Here is a 19,770-nt window from a genome sequence, read left to right as displayed (position 1 = left end):
CTGTATGAGATCCTATATATCTTTCTAGGAATACTTCAATAACCATGTACCATGCATGGTTTGTAAATTACAAACCAAAACGGCCACACTAATTTTGTCACACTTCTTTGCAGCTCATTTTAAACATTTTGGTGCAGTTATGCCTTTCTTTGAGGGGTTTTCAAAAAGTTCACGGAAGGGGCCAGCACCATGGCATTATAAGTTATACCTCCAACCACAGTGCTGGCATCTCATATGGGTGCTGGTTTGAATCCCAGCTGTTATACTTCTAATCCAGCTCCCTGATAGTGTACCTGGGAAAGCAGAAGAAGATAACCCCCAAGTTTTCTCTCTCTCTCTTTTTTTAAGATTTGTTTTTATATCTTTATTGAAAAGGGAAATATACAGAGAGGAGGAGAGACAGACAGAAAGATCTTCCTTCCACTGGTTCACTCCCCAAGTAGCAGCAACGGCTGGAGCTAAGCTGATCTGGAGCCAGGAGCTTCTTCTAGGTCTCCATGGGGGTGCAGGGTCCCAAGGCTTTGGGTCATCCTCAGCTGTTTTCCCAAGCCACAGGCAGGCAGCTGGAAGGGAAGTGGAGCAGCTGGATCATGAAGTGGTGCCATTATGGGATCCTGGCACATGCAAAGCAAGGACTTTGACCACTAGGCTATCTCTCCAGCCCAATGGCTCAAGACCTTGGGGCCCTGCAGCTGCAAGCTCCTGGCTTTGGCCCAGCCCAGCTTTGGCTGTTGTGGCCATTGTGCACATTTGGGGAGTGAACCAGAGGATGGAAGATCTGTTTCTACTCTCTCGGTAAATTTGCCTTTCAACAATCTGAAAGTTCTAAATTTTTAAAAATTTCATGATTAGAAAAAAAATGCGTGGACTTCAAAAAAAATTTTTCCCCAAATAAACATATTTCAGTTTCACTTTTCACAAACTATTTGATGTACCTTTGTATAAAGAAACATTTGAAATGTGAATTTTAATATTCCTTTGCAAAATGCTTAATACATTTGGCAGATTTGCTTAATGCAAAATACTTAAAATATTTAATATTTCCTTAGAAAATACTGAAAGAAAGTTAAGCTGGGCCCTGACAGTCCTAGAAGCAGGCACAGGGTCTGCTGTTAAAATTTGGGTTGGCGATCTGGCTCATTTGCTGACTCAGTGACTATTACCTGCAGATGAGATCTAGAAGGAAATACACCTGGCTCATTGTCTCATGAACAAACAGGCTTTTGAGATGCTAAGATCCTTTTCCAAAGGGAATAAAACTCCTGTATATGTAGACTGATTATTCTCATATGCACTTACACACTTCAGTATTAGTTGAAATTTTTTTCCTTCTTATACAACATATGGGTAACTCATTCCTATTGAAATGAGCAGGAAAAACAAATAAGCTTGAACAGTAAGAATATTTTAGTCCATACACTATGCAAGTTAATCAGAAACCCAAAAGGAAACACAGGCTTAACAACAGTCTTATTCTCAATTCATCTTAAACATTTTGGCACAGTCATGGCACAATATGAGGATTATTCAAAATGTTGAGGGAAAAATGCATATTTTATATATATATATATATATATATATATACACACACAAACGTATACACAAACGTATACACAAGGACAAGCAGTCCTCGATGGCTTTTAACAAAGGCTTTATGCTTACTTATTGATGGAAGTGATTCAAGAAACAACTTCTCACTCAGAAGAGAAAACATGGCCTAAAGGGAGAAGGGTTTGCTTGTCTCTGATTGCTTTTTAGTACAGGAAGAAATCTTAATTCATAATTTTCAAGGGATTTTTGTTGTTGTTGTTCAAACACAATAAAGTATGAGCATGTGACAGAGCTAAGCCTGTTCGATTTTTGTCTTTACAAATTCTATACCACACAGCTAGGATAAAGAAGGTGTATCACCTGGCCATGACAACAGACAGCTACAAGTAATGGACTGCTTCTGAATTTCATTTATTCAACGAAACATAGTTTAACACTTAAAAAACAACCTCAAGTAGAAAACTCCATATTTTATTCAAATTGTGAAGATTTTGCTATTGCCAAACAAAGCAAATTTTTATTTTATGGCTTGTGCTGTTTTTAACAAATTGTTAAAAGCAGAGCAATCTGCAGTGAGTTACCAAGCTGCCTTCAAAGAGTGCCTGCAGCTCACAAATGGTTTAGTGACATTATTCCCAATGTCTTCACATACACTTTATAACAGATTATGTACAAAAACTCAATTGCGAAAAAAAAAGTCTTCAATTAGTTGATCTACATCATTGGGGCATTTCGATAATGTTGACAGTAAAGTGACTGTCACTTTGTTAGTTTCCAATTTACTTAATCAAGATCCACTGATGTTTTACAATTATTCTGCTTAATTTCTTAAGCCATTTTTATTCAAACCATATCGCACTTTCCCCTACTCCTGTTACTCTGACCTAGAGATATTAAATAAACAATTTAAGCCAAAGCTTACAAACAAATCCGCGCTATCCATCATAGGTCAGTAGCTTTGTATCTAGATTACAGACTGCTAAATAGCTTCAGAGAGTCATTTATTAAAGGAAAATTAATGCTGACAATAGTTCTCAGCTGGTTAATCTTTTGACAGGTACACCTTCTCACTTGTTCAAACACATATTTCAAAAAGAAGAAATAAGTTACTTAGGCAACAGAGGACCACAGCAGGAGGAATAATTTATCTTTTGATTCAGAGGTCCGTGGAACTTCACTGCTTCCTCCTGTCAAAGCACGATGGCAATGATTACCACCCTTACCCCAACCAACATTCCAGTGTAAGAGCTGACTAAACTGGGTAATTCTGAAGTTTTGGCATTTCTTGGAATCAAGTCCTATCTTTCCATGGACATTCTGTTAATTGTACAATGCTGTCAAGCCTAGTTCCATGGCAACCAGAATTAACTCCAAAGAGTTAAGTTCTATGTTACTCAAAAAAATAAATACAACCATTTTGAATTTTGAAAAGAGCATCTAGAAAGTTGAAACTTGAAGCTGTGAGACAGTCCATGAATTTCAGAGGATTTTCTAGATTTTTATGTCTCTTAATAATAAGCAATACATTTATCACAGTGTTGTGCCGCTTTAACTTAAGCCCATTTGTCAAAATACAAAAACATGGAATGCACACTCAAGTAGCTGTTAGCAAACTGAGAGAAGTATTCATTTTATTTTCACCTCTACTAATTAAATATACCCTGTGCTTAATTCTTTTATAGAGCGTCCATCTTATTTAAATCGTTGTTTTCTTACCTAACTGCTCCATTAGACCATAGCTTCTACAATGCTAGCAATAGGGTCTTGTTTATGGGCAGCATCATGTTCCCCACCACAGTGCATGATACATTCAAAAGATGGTTGTTTGGTAAATGCATTTTATAATCTTGGTAGAAAGAGTAAAGGATCTTATGTGGTTTAGGGGATGTGCCAATGGCTGTGTGATCATAAACAAATTATTTAACTTTTGAGTCTCGGGGTCTAGAGTGGGAAAAGCATTAATAATTTCTTTGTAGAGCGGTTGTAAATATGTCAACACACACAGTAGAATTAAAATGCTATTTAAATGTAAGGGCTTGCCACTGTGTAACCAAATTTGTGAAGCAGGCATTTGTCCATTTTGTTAGCCTAGCCACTGTCTTCTCCAGGATAATTTTAGCCTCCCTTGTAAAATATAAGCTGCTTTGGGCTGAACCTGTCAACATTTGAAGCAGGCAAGCCACTGGTTAAGAAGTATTACAGAGGACTATGGCTGGAGGTTACATCACTGTGAACATTCCGTGCAAAATCTCCCATGGCAGCCTAGTACACAGGACAAGAACAAGTAACGGGACAAGTCTAGTACACGGGACTGTACTTGTTTTATTCATTTAAGACACAACTAGGGAAGTTCCAGGGTGAAGGTTGATTACGTGTCTGCTCCCAAGAAGTTACACACACGTGATTCAATCACTTATCTCCTTTCTCCTTGTATCACTCCCCAGTGGTCTGAGCCACTGTCAACTCTTGCCTGGGTTATTACCATAGCAATCTACTTTTTCTCCCTCTACTCAATTCACAGTCTATCCTCCATATGGCAGCCAGAATTCTCTTGAAACATATATAGATTGGGACCAGTGCTATGGCACAGCACATAAGGCCGCTGGTATCCCAAGTGAGTGCCAGTTCAAGTCCCAGTGGATCCACTTATGATCCAGCTCTCTGCAGATGGCCTGGGAAAGTGATGGAAGACGGCTCAAGTATTTGGGTCCTTGCACCTACATGGGAGACCCAAAAGAAGCTTCTGATTTTGGTCTGGCTCAACCCTGGCTGTGGGGAGCGGGGTGCTGAAGCCGCTCCCGGATTGAGAGGGGCCACGGCAAGATGGCGGCTGGCTCAGGGCCAGGAGGTGGAGTTGGTCTCCTCAGCAGGTAAACAGGAAGTCATAGGGATAGGCTAATGCCCTCGCTGTGATTACTGGCCTATCACGTAGTGCCAAGTGGACCCACGGGGAGAAGTGATTGGTGGAGAACGGTATAAAAGTAGCCGGTAAAAGCTAGGCGAGGACGACAGATGGACATACGGGCTGGGACGATGACGACAAGAAACACGGAGAGACTATGACGGAGATGGACAGGGAAAGGAAAGAGGGCTGGAGCAAGAGGAGAGGGACGACGAAGAAAGACGGGACGAGGAGATGAAAGGGGCGGCAGAGAGAAGGGTTTAAATGCAGCCACTTTAGGCAGTGAAGGGTCCGGTTGCGGTTCCGGCTTTTCCTAGACCCTCAGAGTATGCCTCAGCATTTTAGTGTCGCTGCTGGGCGGCAACACCTGGCCACTGTGGTCATTTGGGAAGTGAACCAACATTCTCTGTCTCTTCCAAATAAAGTAAATCTTGAAACCCCCTTCCCCTCCACACACACACACACACACACACACACACACACAAATAAATCAAGTTCATTTTTATGCCTCACATTCAGCCTTCCTTGGCTCCTCATCATTCCCAGTCTAAGACCCAAAGTTCCACACAGCCCTATGTATGTGGTACTGAGATACTTTTTCCCTCACGTGGGTCCCATCCTCTCTATCATGCACTGTTTTCCAGCCACTTTGACCTCCTTGTTACTTCTCAAACAGCTCAAACACCTTCCCACCTCAAAGCCTGGCACCTGCGATTCCTCTGGCCTGCAATATTCTTCCTAAGATATTCATGACTTGTATTCTTTACTCCATTCATGTTTCTGTTCAAAACTCACCTCTTCTGAGATGCTTCCCTGATGAATCAGGTCACAATCTATGCTGCCTTCTTGCCGCAACCATCTCATTTTCCCATTTTAATTTTACTCACATTATCAGCTGATTACTTTAACATCTCTATTAGGTAATAATTAACATCTCTATTTTCTTCCCACATGAACAAAAACTCCATAAAGGGAGTGACAACTGGATCTTTTGCGCCATACACAGTCACATACATACAGATGCTCAGTTAAGCTGTTTTTCTTTTTTTTTTTTAATTTTTTTTTAGAGATATGGGAAGATCTTGGAAACCCAATCCCAAGTGCAATAGTGTTGGGCAGTAGGGCCTGGCCACAGGGCATAGTCCCATCACTGAAGGTTGGGGCTCTTTATTGTAGGGCAAGCATGGTCACCTCTGGCCCCTGCCCTCCTGCCAGCCCTCAGGTGTTCTGTCACAGCAGCAGGAGGCACATGGGAAGGAATTGCATGACGGCAGGTCCACACGGTAACTACTCTCCTAGAGATGAACCAATGACCACAAAGTAGAGACGCCAGCACAGCAAGTCATTATACGCTGTTCACCATAAGTCTGTCCATCTGGGAAGTGGGGTAGTGAGACAAATTATCACTGAGTTACTTTCAAGCTTTTAAAATGTGATAATCTGGAGTCTTCAAATTCACATACATTCACTTTGCCACATCTTACCACATTAATATACAGGACATGCCACATTTCACTGTGTACAATATACAAAAAGTTCTAAATGAGGAAAATGAGTTAGAAAGCCAAACCTCTCATGTAACTTCCTTGGTCACACAATCAGAAGATTGGAACCTAGTTACAGGAATAAATGAAAGTTAAATGCCGAATTCATTTAAAACAGTGGAGCTGACGGTCCTGCTTTTAAAATGGCAGACACCTGTCAGTTATCTTGGTAGTCTGTCTAGATTTCAATCAGTCTCATGATGGAGAAGCACCCTTTTATCTAATAATGACTCTAAGTCAACCTTTCTCTCTCTAAAAAAAAGGTTAACACAGAGGTTTCCAGTGGCTCACTATCTTCTTCATTTCCTTCCACTCATATTTGTGATATGAAATATGACCACTAGAGATCCATTCTTCAGTTTCTTCAGTGCCTCAATCCTGAGATCAGGAAAACATAGTCCTTGTCTGAAGGAATTCATGATGGGGGAAGGGTTTGGGGTGAAGGGGGGGAATCCCAGTCATGTAATGCAATGTAATTAATGAATAAATGAATATTAAAGAAAAAAAAAAAAAAAACATAGTCCTTGTCCTTTGAGGTATGAAACTGGGTGCTTTGGGGTATGTGGAAGGGAATGGAGGGAGAAGCAAAACACATACAGTACTGAAAGAGTCAGATACATGGCCAACTAGTAATTATACAATGTAGTCATACAGACTTTCACAGAAGACAAATCCCATTGGCAAGTACCTTTCCACGGCCTTTAACAGCTTGCTAGATCTTGACACAAGTGCACCAAAGACTGCATGAGGAAGTAGGACTGTTTTCTAGTTTATTAGGAGAATACTTGAAATATGGCTCTTTGGGAAGTTTAAAATGTAAGGTCATAGAAGAGATAAAACATAGCTTTGACCCTGAAAAGTTTAAAGTACGAATAGGGAAAACAGAGATATACCCAGAAGCAAATGCTGAAAGGTAGTAGCAGACACCAAGTGTCAAACGAAACAGGCCCACTTACAACTGCTATCAATGAAAGAATGATGAATTCTCACAATGAGAAAGGGTGAAAATAGAACAAGATAGCATTCTCAGAGAAAAGGCCTTACTGGCAACTCTGAGAAGGCTTGCCAAAGCTTGTGAGCAGAGTGTGGGCATTCTAAATCCATCCAAGAATTTGGTTTTGAACAGTATAAACAAACATGAGCAGAGAAAGTGATTTTGTATATACATTTTTTTTGAAAGGCAGAGAGAGACAGAGACAGAGAGACTCACCAATTTTCCACTCCTGGCTCACTTCTTAAATGCCTAAAATAACTGGCATTAAGCCAGGCCAAAGCCAGGAGCAAGGAGCTCCATTCGAGTGTCCCACAAAGGTAGCAAGAACCTGAGAACTTGGGCCATCTGCTGCCTCCTAGGATACATTAACAAGAAGTCGAACTGGAAGTGCAAGTAGACTGGATTAATAAACAGAATCCATCTATTTGTTGTCTAGAAGATACACATTTCACCAACAAAATCAACAGAAACTATATCGCATGGGTTTTGATGTTCTCTGTTAGTTTCATCTCTTCAAAACACTTTCTTCTGGTTAAATTCCTCAATGACTCATAGATCATACAGTAGCATCATTTTCTGCAAGAAGGTTCTTAATTTTCATTTCTTCAGCTACACATTAGTCATTTAGTAGCATGATATTTAACTTCATGGTGTTGTTAATTTCTTTTTTTCCTGATATTGATTTTGTTTTGTGGCTTTTCATTTAAGGCGATGTATAGTAGCTGTGTAAGGGAGACTGTCATAACTAGTAACATGTTATTTAACTTCATGGCATTGTAAATTTCTACTTTTCTTTTTATTTTTGATTTTATATTATGACTTTTCATTTGAGGGGATGTACAGTAGCTGTGAAGTGGAGACTAACATATCTACACGTGAGGATACAATGTAGTATGCATTTCTATTTCCAGAAAAAGATGGACTTACAATGAAACTGTTTACTATATCTTGACAATAGGCTGCTGGACTCTGCCATTGTCCATGCCCGCAATGACGGACATATGACTGTGAATGAAGAACTATACTTTAGTAATAAGATAGAGGAACTAGGTGGGGGGGGGGGAATTGGGGTTGGGATAAGGGAAATACCAGGAGCCTATGGAACTGTATCATAAATGATAATAATGATAAATAAAAAAACTATTAGAATAAATAAATAATAATAAAAAAACTATTAGAAAAAAAAGGCCAGTAATGATAAAAGGATCAATCCAGAAAGAGATCACAGCAACTATAAATAAACATACACTAAAAAATGAAGCACCCTCAAATATATAAAGCAGATACTATTAGTACAAGAGAGACAGACTCCAACCGCAGACCTCTCAGTGGACAGATCATCCCTAGAGAAAACCAACATTGAGTCACTGTAGGTATACTATGCCACAGCTCAAACTGACTTAACACTTTGGGAATGCTTCATTCAACAGCTAGAGAATATACATTCTTTTAAACAGCACTTGGGGCATTCTCTGGAATAGATCAGACATTAGGCAACAAACCAAGAATGGACAATTTCTTTTTAACAATCAAGCATATATTTTCTTTGAATACAATGGGATAAAAGCAATAATCAACAAAAAGAAACCATGGAAACTGGACAACCACATGGAAATTAAACCATATGCTGCTGACCAGTTAATGGATCACTTACCACTCTCATTGAATATATTATTGAAGTGCTTGGGCAAAACAGCAGCACAGATGAGCCTAGAGGACATTATGTTAAGCAAGCCAGGCACAGAAAGATAACTGCTGCATGTTCTCACATGTAAAAGCTACAAAGCCTCATCATCTGCTAGAAGTGTGGAGTACCAGAGTGATCACAAGACTGTGACGGGGAGAACAGGGGAGGGTACAGAGAGAGGTTGGTTAGTGGGTACAGGAGTGCAGCTGGAAAGGAGGAATAACTCCTAATTCTATGCCACAGGAAGGTAACTGCTTGAGAACAATTCATTATGTACCAAAAAACAGCTAATTTGAGAGGATTCTGGAAATTACTAACACAAATAAATAACCAATGTTTGAGGTGCTGGGTAATTACTATAACCTGAGTGTTACACATTTTATACATGTACTGAAATATTCCACAGTATCAAGAAATACATACAATTATTTTTGAGCTAATTCAGAATAAAATACAAATGTTTTTTAGAACATACAACTCCAGTCAACTCTGAAAAGCACTTTGTGATGGTGACCTCGTAGCCAATTTTACAAAATGCTTGGCGATCTTGCTAATAAAGCATGTGTACTTTCATAATCCGTGATTCTTCTGGTATGCCTTGTTAAGATAGTAAGGGGCATAAGCTGTTTGAATCTTAGCACCCCAACAGGTATGTGCCTGATAAATGTTCATTTTCTCTTTAAAAATTAGGTAGAAATCAATGATTAATAAAATGACCAAGAGGACTAATTAAGATTTAATGTCTTAAAAAAAAGATTTAATGTTTTCTCATCTTAGAAAAGCTTAGCTTTCTAATAATGAATTCTTGAAAATTACTCCAAGTTGATTTGTGTTGTCACAGGAAAAAAAAAGTTATGTGAGGTGATGCCTGTGCTAATTGGCTTAATTTGGCCATTCCATATTGTATACGTATTCTGAAACAGCATATTATATAAATGCAACCATTTACTATCATACTAATATAGACCACTTTATCAATTTTTTAAAAAAATCTCAGCTTTGAATTAGCATTATTTTCTGCATGTAGTAGTATCATTTTTATTTATTGCCATGTAATCACAAGTAAACATGTACAAAGACATTATAAAGAGTTTAAAAATGGAAAACGTTTGCTTTAAGAGACCTGGGCTGAAATCAAGGTCACACCACTTGGACAAATTATAACATCTGTCAATTTTGGCCTCTCCTCTAAAAATGGTGATAAAGCCACTTGCCACACTCATACTGAAGCCCAAATGAAAGAATACAATGAAAAGACACTTAATGCAGTTACACAAATACCATAAAAAATGTAAATACAACAAGAAGTCAATCTACTCAGCTTAAACATGTCAAAGTCTTTGTCCTAACAGCAGCAAAGGGCTAAAATGTGGGATTTAGCCTAGTGAAGAGCTAAACCATGATGATGGATAAACCATAATGCAAGGCTGATAAGCCAGAATAATCACTCAGGAATCACAGATGAGGAGATCATTGTCAGTACAGTGACTATTGGGAAAAAGTCTTCAAATTCAGAGAATGAAAAGACAGGAAGAGAAAATGCACAATTAAATGATATTTATCTTTAATACTGTACAAGCCTGGCTGCCAAAGCACTCCCCTTGATATATAGCAAAACATAGTAAATCACTTAATTTACTCCAAAGAACTTAAATGTTTTAACCAGTCTGCCATCAAAAGAGATCAAGAAGAGGGCCAATGGGACCTGGGCTGCAATGTGAGCCGTCTTTAAAATGCAATTGTTCTAATCATTTTCTACAGATGCAGCCTCACAAGGGGCTGCTGTCACAGGGACCATTTACGACTCGTTATGGTGTCTCTATTGTTTACCAGCCACATTCGCTGAAAAAGACGACAGCTGGGACAGAAAGCTGCTACTCAACGAACAATATAATCCCGTGAAAGTAATCAACAAATTTAAGGGTGTTAATTAACTTTACACTTTATCATGTTCAATTAGTTGTCCTTTCTAGAAAAGATTGCCGTGCACAATCAGTTTAGAGCGTGCCATGTTTGATTTGTAAGTGATCACTGTTTCTGTTTCAGAGTCCATGTCAGATGCTCTCTTGGGTTCTGGTGACACAGATGAATGGCTCTGCACATGTTAGGGGCGATCTGGTTTAACATAAGCCAGCAGAACATAACCCCTTGTTAACACTATTCCTGGCATTATCCGAGCTGGAAACAGAAAAGCAAAAGCATAGAACACACTATGCTGGAGTCAGATAAACAAAGCTTAGTTGGCTTTCCTTGAAATAAACACAGACACATATACATGGAGAAATAAGCAATTTTTCATCATTATTTTTCAAAGCAAAGACTTGTCTTTCAGGGGCATGTTTGGGATCACTTCCTCCCAGCAAGATCTCAAAGCCCTGCTGCATTCTGCACAAAGTACCACTGCATCCTCAGAATTCACACAGCGCCCTGAGTTGCATGGCAGTAGAATAAATGCTGAGATGTGTTGTTAAGTACTGGTTTGTATTAGATTCTGCAATTTGACTTTTTAAGTCCTGGCTTTTGTGAAATTCCAGAATATGAATTTTTAAGTCTAGAAACTGTGTGTTGTAAGTGTAGGAAATCTGCAAGGAAGTACAGTAATCCAGGGATGCAATTTACCTTCTTACTGTTGATGCACCTGTTCCTGCTTACTAACAGGACAAGGAAAAGCTCATGGTGGAGCGACAGTGCTTCGGTATTGCATGTTAATGAAACTCACTGCCATCCTCCTGAATTGATACAGTATCACATCAAAATATCTCATAAGGCAATGATGAGATGAACAAAAGCCAAAATTAAAGTTTGTCAGGATGTGTCTCACAAAACAAAAGAGATACACATTTATGTCTTCAGAAAAAAAGCTACGTTATCTACATAAGATTTTGAAACATCTTCATAAAGCTCTACCTTGCCTCTTTCAAACTATTTCCTGCACAATATACAAATTAGATGTATATAAATAAACCACAGCTGGTTAACTGGTTATAGCATTCAGGGGGACAAAGCTGAACTTCTTCAAAAACAGAAAAGTTGTTAACTCTGAAAGCTAATAATGTCCTAAGTTAAATATTAAAGAAGGAGATTAGAGGCTCTATCTGAAACAGCTGAAACCACAATACACAGCAGCAGAAAACATTTGTTTCTGCAGAAGATCTGCAGGGAGAAGAGAAGCGGTCGATAGATGCTTAAATTGGAAGCAATAGCTGTTCTTCTACCCCAAGTTGGCAGCTGCTACATTTGCAGACCTGGTTCATTATTTACCCATAATGACCATCAAGCTGCAGTCAAAGTCAGATCACAACAACTGTCAGCAGCTCTTTTAATTAGCCTTGTTTGAATTCAGATAAATATCACAATAGACCTGCTTACGCTGAAAGAGCAACAGAATGTTCCGCATGGGGAGGGGCTGGCTTGAGAGGGACCGCTGCAGTTCAGAGGCAGCAGACAGAAAATGCAGGGTGTGATTTTTAAAGGATGGGGATGACACGGTTTGCTTTCATTTTGAAAATCAATTTTAAAAGGCAGTTTCCTGTCATTCGCCCACATTGACAATGTGCCGTATCTGGAGCACCTTTGGAGAAAGTGATGCTTAAGTAAATCTCTATAAACAAATGCTATCTTTTGGTTTTCAAAATCATTTTTTAAAGCCAAATAACAAATATCTCATTAGATGGCTGGTTATTTCAATGTCCTCTCATTTTGCTTTCTGTAGGAGTTGTCTAATTTGAAACATTCAGTAATAGAGCTGGATTTTCTTCTATAAATTCCACAGAATTCCTTTCATGCAGAATTATCACAAAGTAAAACAACACTAACAGCCAAATTGAGCAATTCAAATATTGCCATATTGCACACCCCCTCCAACCTACTTAAGAAAGTAACTGTAATAACCAGCTGTCCTGTACAGAAAACCATGCCCATGAGCTCTGTTGACCCTCCCAAGAAGGTAAAAAGGGAGGAAGAATAAGCAGAGGGCCATGTAATAGCTTCACATCCAGAACAGGACACTGGGAACAGCAGGAAACCCAAGATTTTGAATAAGCCTTGTGCTTAATAATTAACATGCTGCAAGTGATCAACCAGAATTAGTACCCACTAGAATCTCCCGAGCACCTGAACTATCAAACTTTGAGGTGGGAGACATTAGCTATGAATAGAGAATGCGTTTCCACCTGTGTCAGACCCGCTCCCCTCTGCTCTAGCAGGCTCCCTTGCCACTGCACATTACTACAGCCATTTCTGATGGTGTGCACACAATGCTGAAAAGCTAACTAAACAGTTCAGTGTGTGTATGAAGGATTCACCACTGTTTACACAGGGATTGGATGCTACTTGGTTACTTCCCTGTGCAGTTAAGAAAACACAGTGTAAAGTAATAAAGAGTATTATTTCCCATAAACTTGAAGCACCACAACCTTGGAATAAAACATTTATAGAATGCTGCAGGACCACATACAATAAAGGCAACCACTTGCTGGATGTTGATAATTTAAAAACTTCTCAAATGCCTTTGTAAGAATTCATCACAGTAGAAAGCTGTATTTCTTGCTCAGCTTTTTTCTATATACATGTTATACATAGATATATCCTCCTCCCTCCTCACCCCTTCATAAACCTACCTCTTGACTGCATGTACAGCCAGTAGCTACAACCTGCCCAGCACAATGAGTATAAAGATGGCAGTCAAGTTATCAGTTCAACTTTGCCATCAAAATTTCAACTCCCTACTGGCTAGCTCATACTGCCAGCCAACATCCCACCCCCACCACACCGACCAACACACCCAACACACGTTCTTCCTGAATGTCTACCCTCAGGACATTTCCCCTACCCATGTGTATCAAAAACCCCACAGCTGGGTCCCAAGGACAGTTTTTCAGAACACTGGTTCTACAGGAGGTTGATGGCTATTTCCAGTGATGTGAATTTATAGCTGTGTCTTGGTTCTGACCAGTGAGGTTTGACATCCTCTGTCTTGGAATCACAAATCTTGACCCCCTGGCCGAAGACTATCCTAAAGGACAGTAATAGTACTCCACTGTTACACCAACAACTGGGAGGGGGGCAAACCCAACAAAACTAAGATCGGCCCTAAACTTCCATAACAAGGCTTAAGATTCCCTTGGAGAGTGTCTTCAGAAAAAGATAGTAAGGCAGACAAGCAAGGCATGGCACTAAGAGATAATGAGACAGTGCTAAGACCCCATGTCACCAAACTCTGGTTCTTCTCAATGTGCCAGCCACCCTCTCCACTGCCATCAGTTTCCCACCTGACTTGAGAATATACCTTGTAAGTCCTATAAATGTGCCTGGCTCAATTTATTAGCTGCATAATTTCCTACATCCTCATCAGTTTTTTTTTTTCGGAGTTTGATCATCAATTGCTTGAGAGAAGTGTATGGAAACATCCCACTACGATGATGGACATTTATTGATTTCTCCTATGGGTCTACATGTTTTTGCTTAAAACATTTTTTAGATTATTTTATTAGATACAGTCCATGCAAATTTACACGGTATCATCCTCTCGAACTAAACCTTTTTATCACTAGTAATGATCTCCTTTATTCCTAACAGCGTTTTTGAGTCTTAAGGACTGTTACAGATAATTAATTAGCCCATTTACTAGATAGTAGTACCACTTCTCTTTTAGCGGGAATTTAGCTGGTGTATCTAAAAGTTACTTGGATGTCCTGCATTTTAATCTTTTAACAGTGTGTGTCTCATAGAAAACACTCATCTAGAATTCTGAAAAAGACCAAATGGTAAGAGAATCTGTCCTTAGTTTCCATGTTTTGTTCCTTTCCCCCTATATTTTATTTTGTGTTTTTCCCCAGGGTGTTTTTCTTTTCCCCTCCCCAATCACTTCTTGTATTTTTAAATAGTCTCAGGCTTTGGCTCTGTTTTTGTTTTCATTTTTCCCCTTTACTGGTTTGGAAGTAACATTTTTTGTTTAGAAATTTTCCCAGATGCATTGAAATTGAGCATCTTTAGTTAGCATTTTCATCTACCCTTTCAAAAGACACAAGATCCTCCAGCTCTATTGGCTTACATATTCTTGTTCAGTATCTCAGTTTTCTTCAACCTTATGAATGATATATTATTATTCTTTATTTTTAGATTTATCCAAAGTTAGCCATTTAAATCTTATATTTGTATTTCTTCCTTACTTTTCTTCTTTCACAACAATCTCACACTCTCCTTTAGAATCAAAAGACATCTTTTCTTTCAGATGTACTTTCAGTGTATGATCTTAGTGTTAAATTTAGTCAGTTTTTATATTTAGTCTACAGTCAGTTGTTCCTTTATTTTGCAATTAACACCCTGCAAAATTAAATATTGCATGTGAGGGCCCGGCAGCGTAGCCTAGCGGCTAAAGTCCTCGCCTTGAAAGCCCCAGGGTCCCATATGGGTGCCGGTTCTAATCCTGGCAGCTCCACTTCCCATCCAACTCCCTGCTTGTGGCCTGGGAAAGCAGTTGAGGACAGCCCAATGCATCACTGCACCTGCGTGGGAGAACCGGAAGAGGTTCCAGGTTCCCGGCTTCGGATAGGCGCGCATCGGCCCGTTGTGGCTTACTTGGGGAGTGAATCATCGGACGGAAGATCTTCCTCTCTGTCTCTCCTCCTCTGTGTATATCTGGCTGTAATAAAATGAATAAATCTTAAAAAAAAATATTGCATGTGAGCATTCCTACAATTTTAACATACAACCATCATTAACAGTTAGGATAGAGAATTCTATTGCCCTAAAAAAATCTCTTACGCTGCCTTTCTGCAGTCAATCTCTCTTGTCCCCTGCCACATCTGAAATCAACTGCTGCATTTCTCTTGTCTTTGCTTTTCCAGAGAGTTACCAAAACACAATCATACCAGTGTAACTGCTTCACTGGCTTCTCTCAGTCAGTGTGATGTCTGACTCTGACTGACACAGTTATGTGTATTAGCAACACACTCCCACTGAAAAGGACATTCCACGGCTTATCCGCTCACTCTGAAGTTTTTTAGACTGCTTTCAGCTTTGGCAGATCATGAATTCAAAGTATAGACCTTTGTGTATACACACACTGAGTCATTTAAAAAGCTATATTTTAACTTTATGAATAAAAAGCCACCTGCTTTCCAAAATCGACTGCATTCCCATTAGAAACGTGTGAGCCAAAAAAAAAAAAAAAAAAAAGAAATGTGCGAGCAGAGCCAGCACTGTTGCATGATGGGTACAGCTACCACCTGTGACACTGGCATCCCGTATGGGAGTTCATGACGTAAATGCTCCACTTCCAATCCTGTTCTCTGGTTATGACCTGGGATAAATAGAGGAAGATGGCCCAAGGATTTGGGCCCATATCTCCCATGTGGGAGACCCGGATGGAGCTTCTGGCTCCAAGTTTTAGTCTGGCTCAGCCTGGACATTGCAGCCATCCAAGGAACGAACCAAAAGATGGAAGATCTCTCTGTCTCACCCTTCTGTGTAACTCTGGAAAGGACTGCCTTCTCTTCCACTTGTCTAGACAAAATTGGGTAGAATCGGTATTAATTCTTCTTTAAGAAGAGATCTGGTAGCATTTGCCAAGAATACAAATCTAGGCCTACAGATTTTCTTTCCACAAATTTTAAACTATAGATCCCATTCTTCAGTTTAAAAGTTGTTGAGAAGTTTACGGTCCAAAACAAATTTGTCTTTTTCATTTCCACTGCAAAAAGCATGTGAACAGGGCTGTTTATACTTCCTTATCCTCTCTTATTTGTAACATTGGTCACTTGGGTCAAGTTCTTCCTAAAATTTTTTTGGCCTGGCTTCTTTTCAAAGACTTCTGTTTGCTTTATTGATTTCCTGAAGTGTTTTTTGTTTTCAATTACTCATTTCTGTTTTGTTTCCTTTATTTGCTTTGGTTTTATCTTACTTTTCTTTCCCCCCAAGTTCTTGATAGAACTTAAGTTTCTGATATGAGATTTTTTAATACAAGCAATTAGTGTTTTACATTTCCCTCTCGATACTCCGTTAGAAACATCACATAGACTGCTATGTAGTGTATTTACACTTTCGCTCAGTTAAAAATATTTCCCAATATTCCACTGAGCTCTTAGATATACAGACTGTCTTATTTAATCTTCAAATATTTAGGGTTAATTTTCCATATATTTTTATTGACCTCTGGTCTAAATTCATTATGGTCATGTATAATTATAGTGCTAAAAGTTTAAGGTTGGTTTTGATCCTGCTATGTGTTTTTTTTGCTGGATTTGAATTAACTACATGTTAGTTAGATTCAGCTAAATGAGGGTATTGCTTAGTTCTTCCATTTCCTTGTGGATCTTTCTGTGTATCTGTTATATCCATCATGGAAAAAGATGCATTGGACTCCCCATTAATAACTGCGTATTTACCCATTTTCTCCTTTTATTTCTGTAAGCTTTTACTTCATGTGGTTTGAATCTGTTGTTAGCTACACACACATTTGGATTGTTACATCTTTTTGGTGAGCTTATATCATACTGTACTTTTGCTAACTTTCTATATATACGGCATACCTTTTTCCATCGTTTCACTTTTTAATATATCCGTATCATTATATTAAAATGACTTTTTTAGACCAGCAAGATAGATGAGCATGATAAGCTTCCACCTTTGGTGCTGGCATCCTAAATGGCCCTTTCCTTGAGTACCAGCTGCTCCACTTCCGATCCAGCTCCTTTCTAATGTCTCTGAGAAAGCAGCAAAAGTAGGGCCCAAATCTATGGGCCTCTGAACTCATACGGGAGACCAGAAGAAAACTCCCGGCTCTTGACTTTGGAGCAGCTAGTTCTGGTAGCCATGGCCATTTGCAGAGTGAAGCAGCTAATGAAAGACCTCTGTCTCTCCTCTCTTTATAAATCTGCCTGTCACAAACACATCAATCTTTTTTAAAAATAAAGTGAGTTTCTTAAAAACAGAACTGGATCTGTTTTGTAGAATTCACTCTGATATCATGGTTTTCCCTCTGTAGGTTTAAGTCACTACAGCCTGTACTGTAGTTACTGACAGGTCTGGTTGAGGTCTAGCATTTGGTTTGTTCTCTTCCACTCTGTTTTTAGTTTCTGTTTTATCTTCCCTGTCTTCTCCTGAATAACTGAATATTATTTTTACCACTCCATTTTAATGTATCTACATACCTTCATCTAGGTTTCGTTTTGTTTCTAGTGAATAAAATATTCATCCTTACCTGAGAATTAGCATTTCAGGCAGAATATAAAAAACTCACCACTCCAGTCTCAACAGTGTTGTAGTTGTCACCTGTTTTGCAAACACAGAAAATTCTCACAACCATTGTGTATATATAAGAAATGTGAGAAGAATAGCTACTACACACAGACAGCTGCTAACCATTCTTGCTGTTCTTTCTTCATTCCTTAAGCTCTACTCTTCCCTCTATTAATATTTTCCTTTTTCTGGGAGAAATTCCTTTATCATTTTCTACACAGATCAGTTAGAGATCAATTTTCACAATTTCATTTTCACTGTGAATATCTCTATTTTACCTTTGTCTCTGAAGTATATTTTTGCCCCACGTATAGATTGTTTCAGCACTTAGAAATGTTTTACTTCAGTGCAGGCTTTTGGCACGGTGCTTAAGATGCCACCTGGGGCACCTATATCCTGGTTATAGTGCCCGGGTTTATACTGTTTCAAATTCCAGCTTTAGGCTTATGTGCACCCAGGGAAGCAAAAGGTGACGGGTTAAAATGCTTGGTGTCCTGCCACCTACAAGGGAGACCCAAACTGATTTCCTGGATCCCAGCTTCATCCTAACCCAGGCCCAGGCTACTGCAGGCCATCTCAAGAGTAAACTGGTGGGTGGCAGGTTTCTCTTTCCCTCCCCATCTCCAACACTCCCTTTGGTCCTTCCCCTAGAAAACCCTGCACTTCCTGCAACTAAATCTGTCCCTGAGACCTAGCAGGAGAACAGGGAAGAAAAAAAGCCACAGAGATGCCCTCATGTACCGTGTCCACAGCTCCTCAGATCCAGAGAAGGATTCACTTCTCTTAGACCGCCAGAGTGTCTGCACAGCATCCATTACTACTACACAACTGTTGCTTTAGAAGAGAGGCTCTGTGGCAAAGTTGGGAAAGAAGGGAGAAAAATAAAGGGAAAAAAATGTGTATTCTCTCTATCTGGTAGGATCCCTCTTGTTATAGTGAAACATTGCCTCTTTTTATGTATTAAGTTGCCAACAGGAAGAAGGGAGCGAGGGAAAGGAGAGAGGCACTGAGGGGATGGAGAGACAGAGAATATGAATCGGCCATCAACTAGCTCCCTCTCCAAACACCCTGCACCAGGCCAGTCCCAAGGTGGAGTTCTCTTGATGCCTGCCAGCTTCTGGATTCATGCTGCCTTTGAATTCAGGCTGGGAGATACACAACAGTGGAGGGCAAGAGGGAAATTCAGGACATGGTGCCACCACATTGTACTTGAAGCTTTCCCTTCCTTCTACAATCTATCTGTTCCCATTCACTTCTCAGCATTCTCAGACAGCTGGCTGCCTAAGGTTTGTAGTCCCATTCAAACTGAAACTCCAGAACTTCAATTAGCCAGAACTGAAACTCAGCCATCATTCTGGAAGAGAAGTTTTTCTGGATGCAAATTCTAAGTTGACAGTTATCTCCTATACAGCAATGGCCAACTGATCTTTTGACAGAAGTGTTAAGAACATAACACTGGAGAAAGGACTAGAATGAAACTAGACCCTCCCACACCACTCCATCCCCAATCTCTCATGATGCACAAAATTCAACTCGAAATGGACTGAAGAACTAAATGTATTAACTGAAATTGTGAAAGTATTAGAAGAAAACATCAGGGAAATGCTTCAGGACATTGGAATTGGTGAGGCTTATTTTTCCAACAGACTGCAAAAACACAAGAAACCAAAAAAAAAAAAAATGAAAGTTCATCACATGAGAGAGCTTATGAACAAGAAAAGGAAAAAAAAAATCAATGGAGTGAAGAAACAATCTATAGAATAGGAGAAAACACCTGACAGTCAGCCATCTGACAGGCAGTTAGTAAGAATATAAAAGGAACTCCGTGGTGGCATTCGCTGCAGTGGTGAAG

At 39.4% G+C, this 19,770-nt stretch overlaps 1 protein-coding gene across 1 annotated transcript in view; it reads right to left on the bottom strand.

Moving 5' to 3' along the window:
- Positions 1-19,770, bottom strand: part of HIBADH (3-hydroxyisobutyrate dehydrogenase) — a 106,438-nt gene that overhangs the window by 11,754 nt on the left and 74,914 nt on the right. The gene's annotated exons all lie outside the window — the stretch shown is intronic.

This window comes from Ochotona princeps, chromosome 20 (assembly GCF_030435755.1).
Source record: "Ochotona princeps isolate mOchPri1 chromosome 20, mOchPri1.hap1, whole genome shotgun sequence".
Taxonomy (NCBI): Eukaryota; Metazoa; Chordata; class Mammalia; order Lagomorpha; family Ochotonidae; genus Ochotona; species Ochotona princeps.
This window is presented reverse-complemented; position numbering and strand designations above follow the sequence as displayed.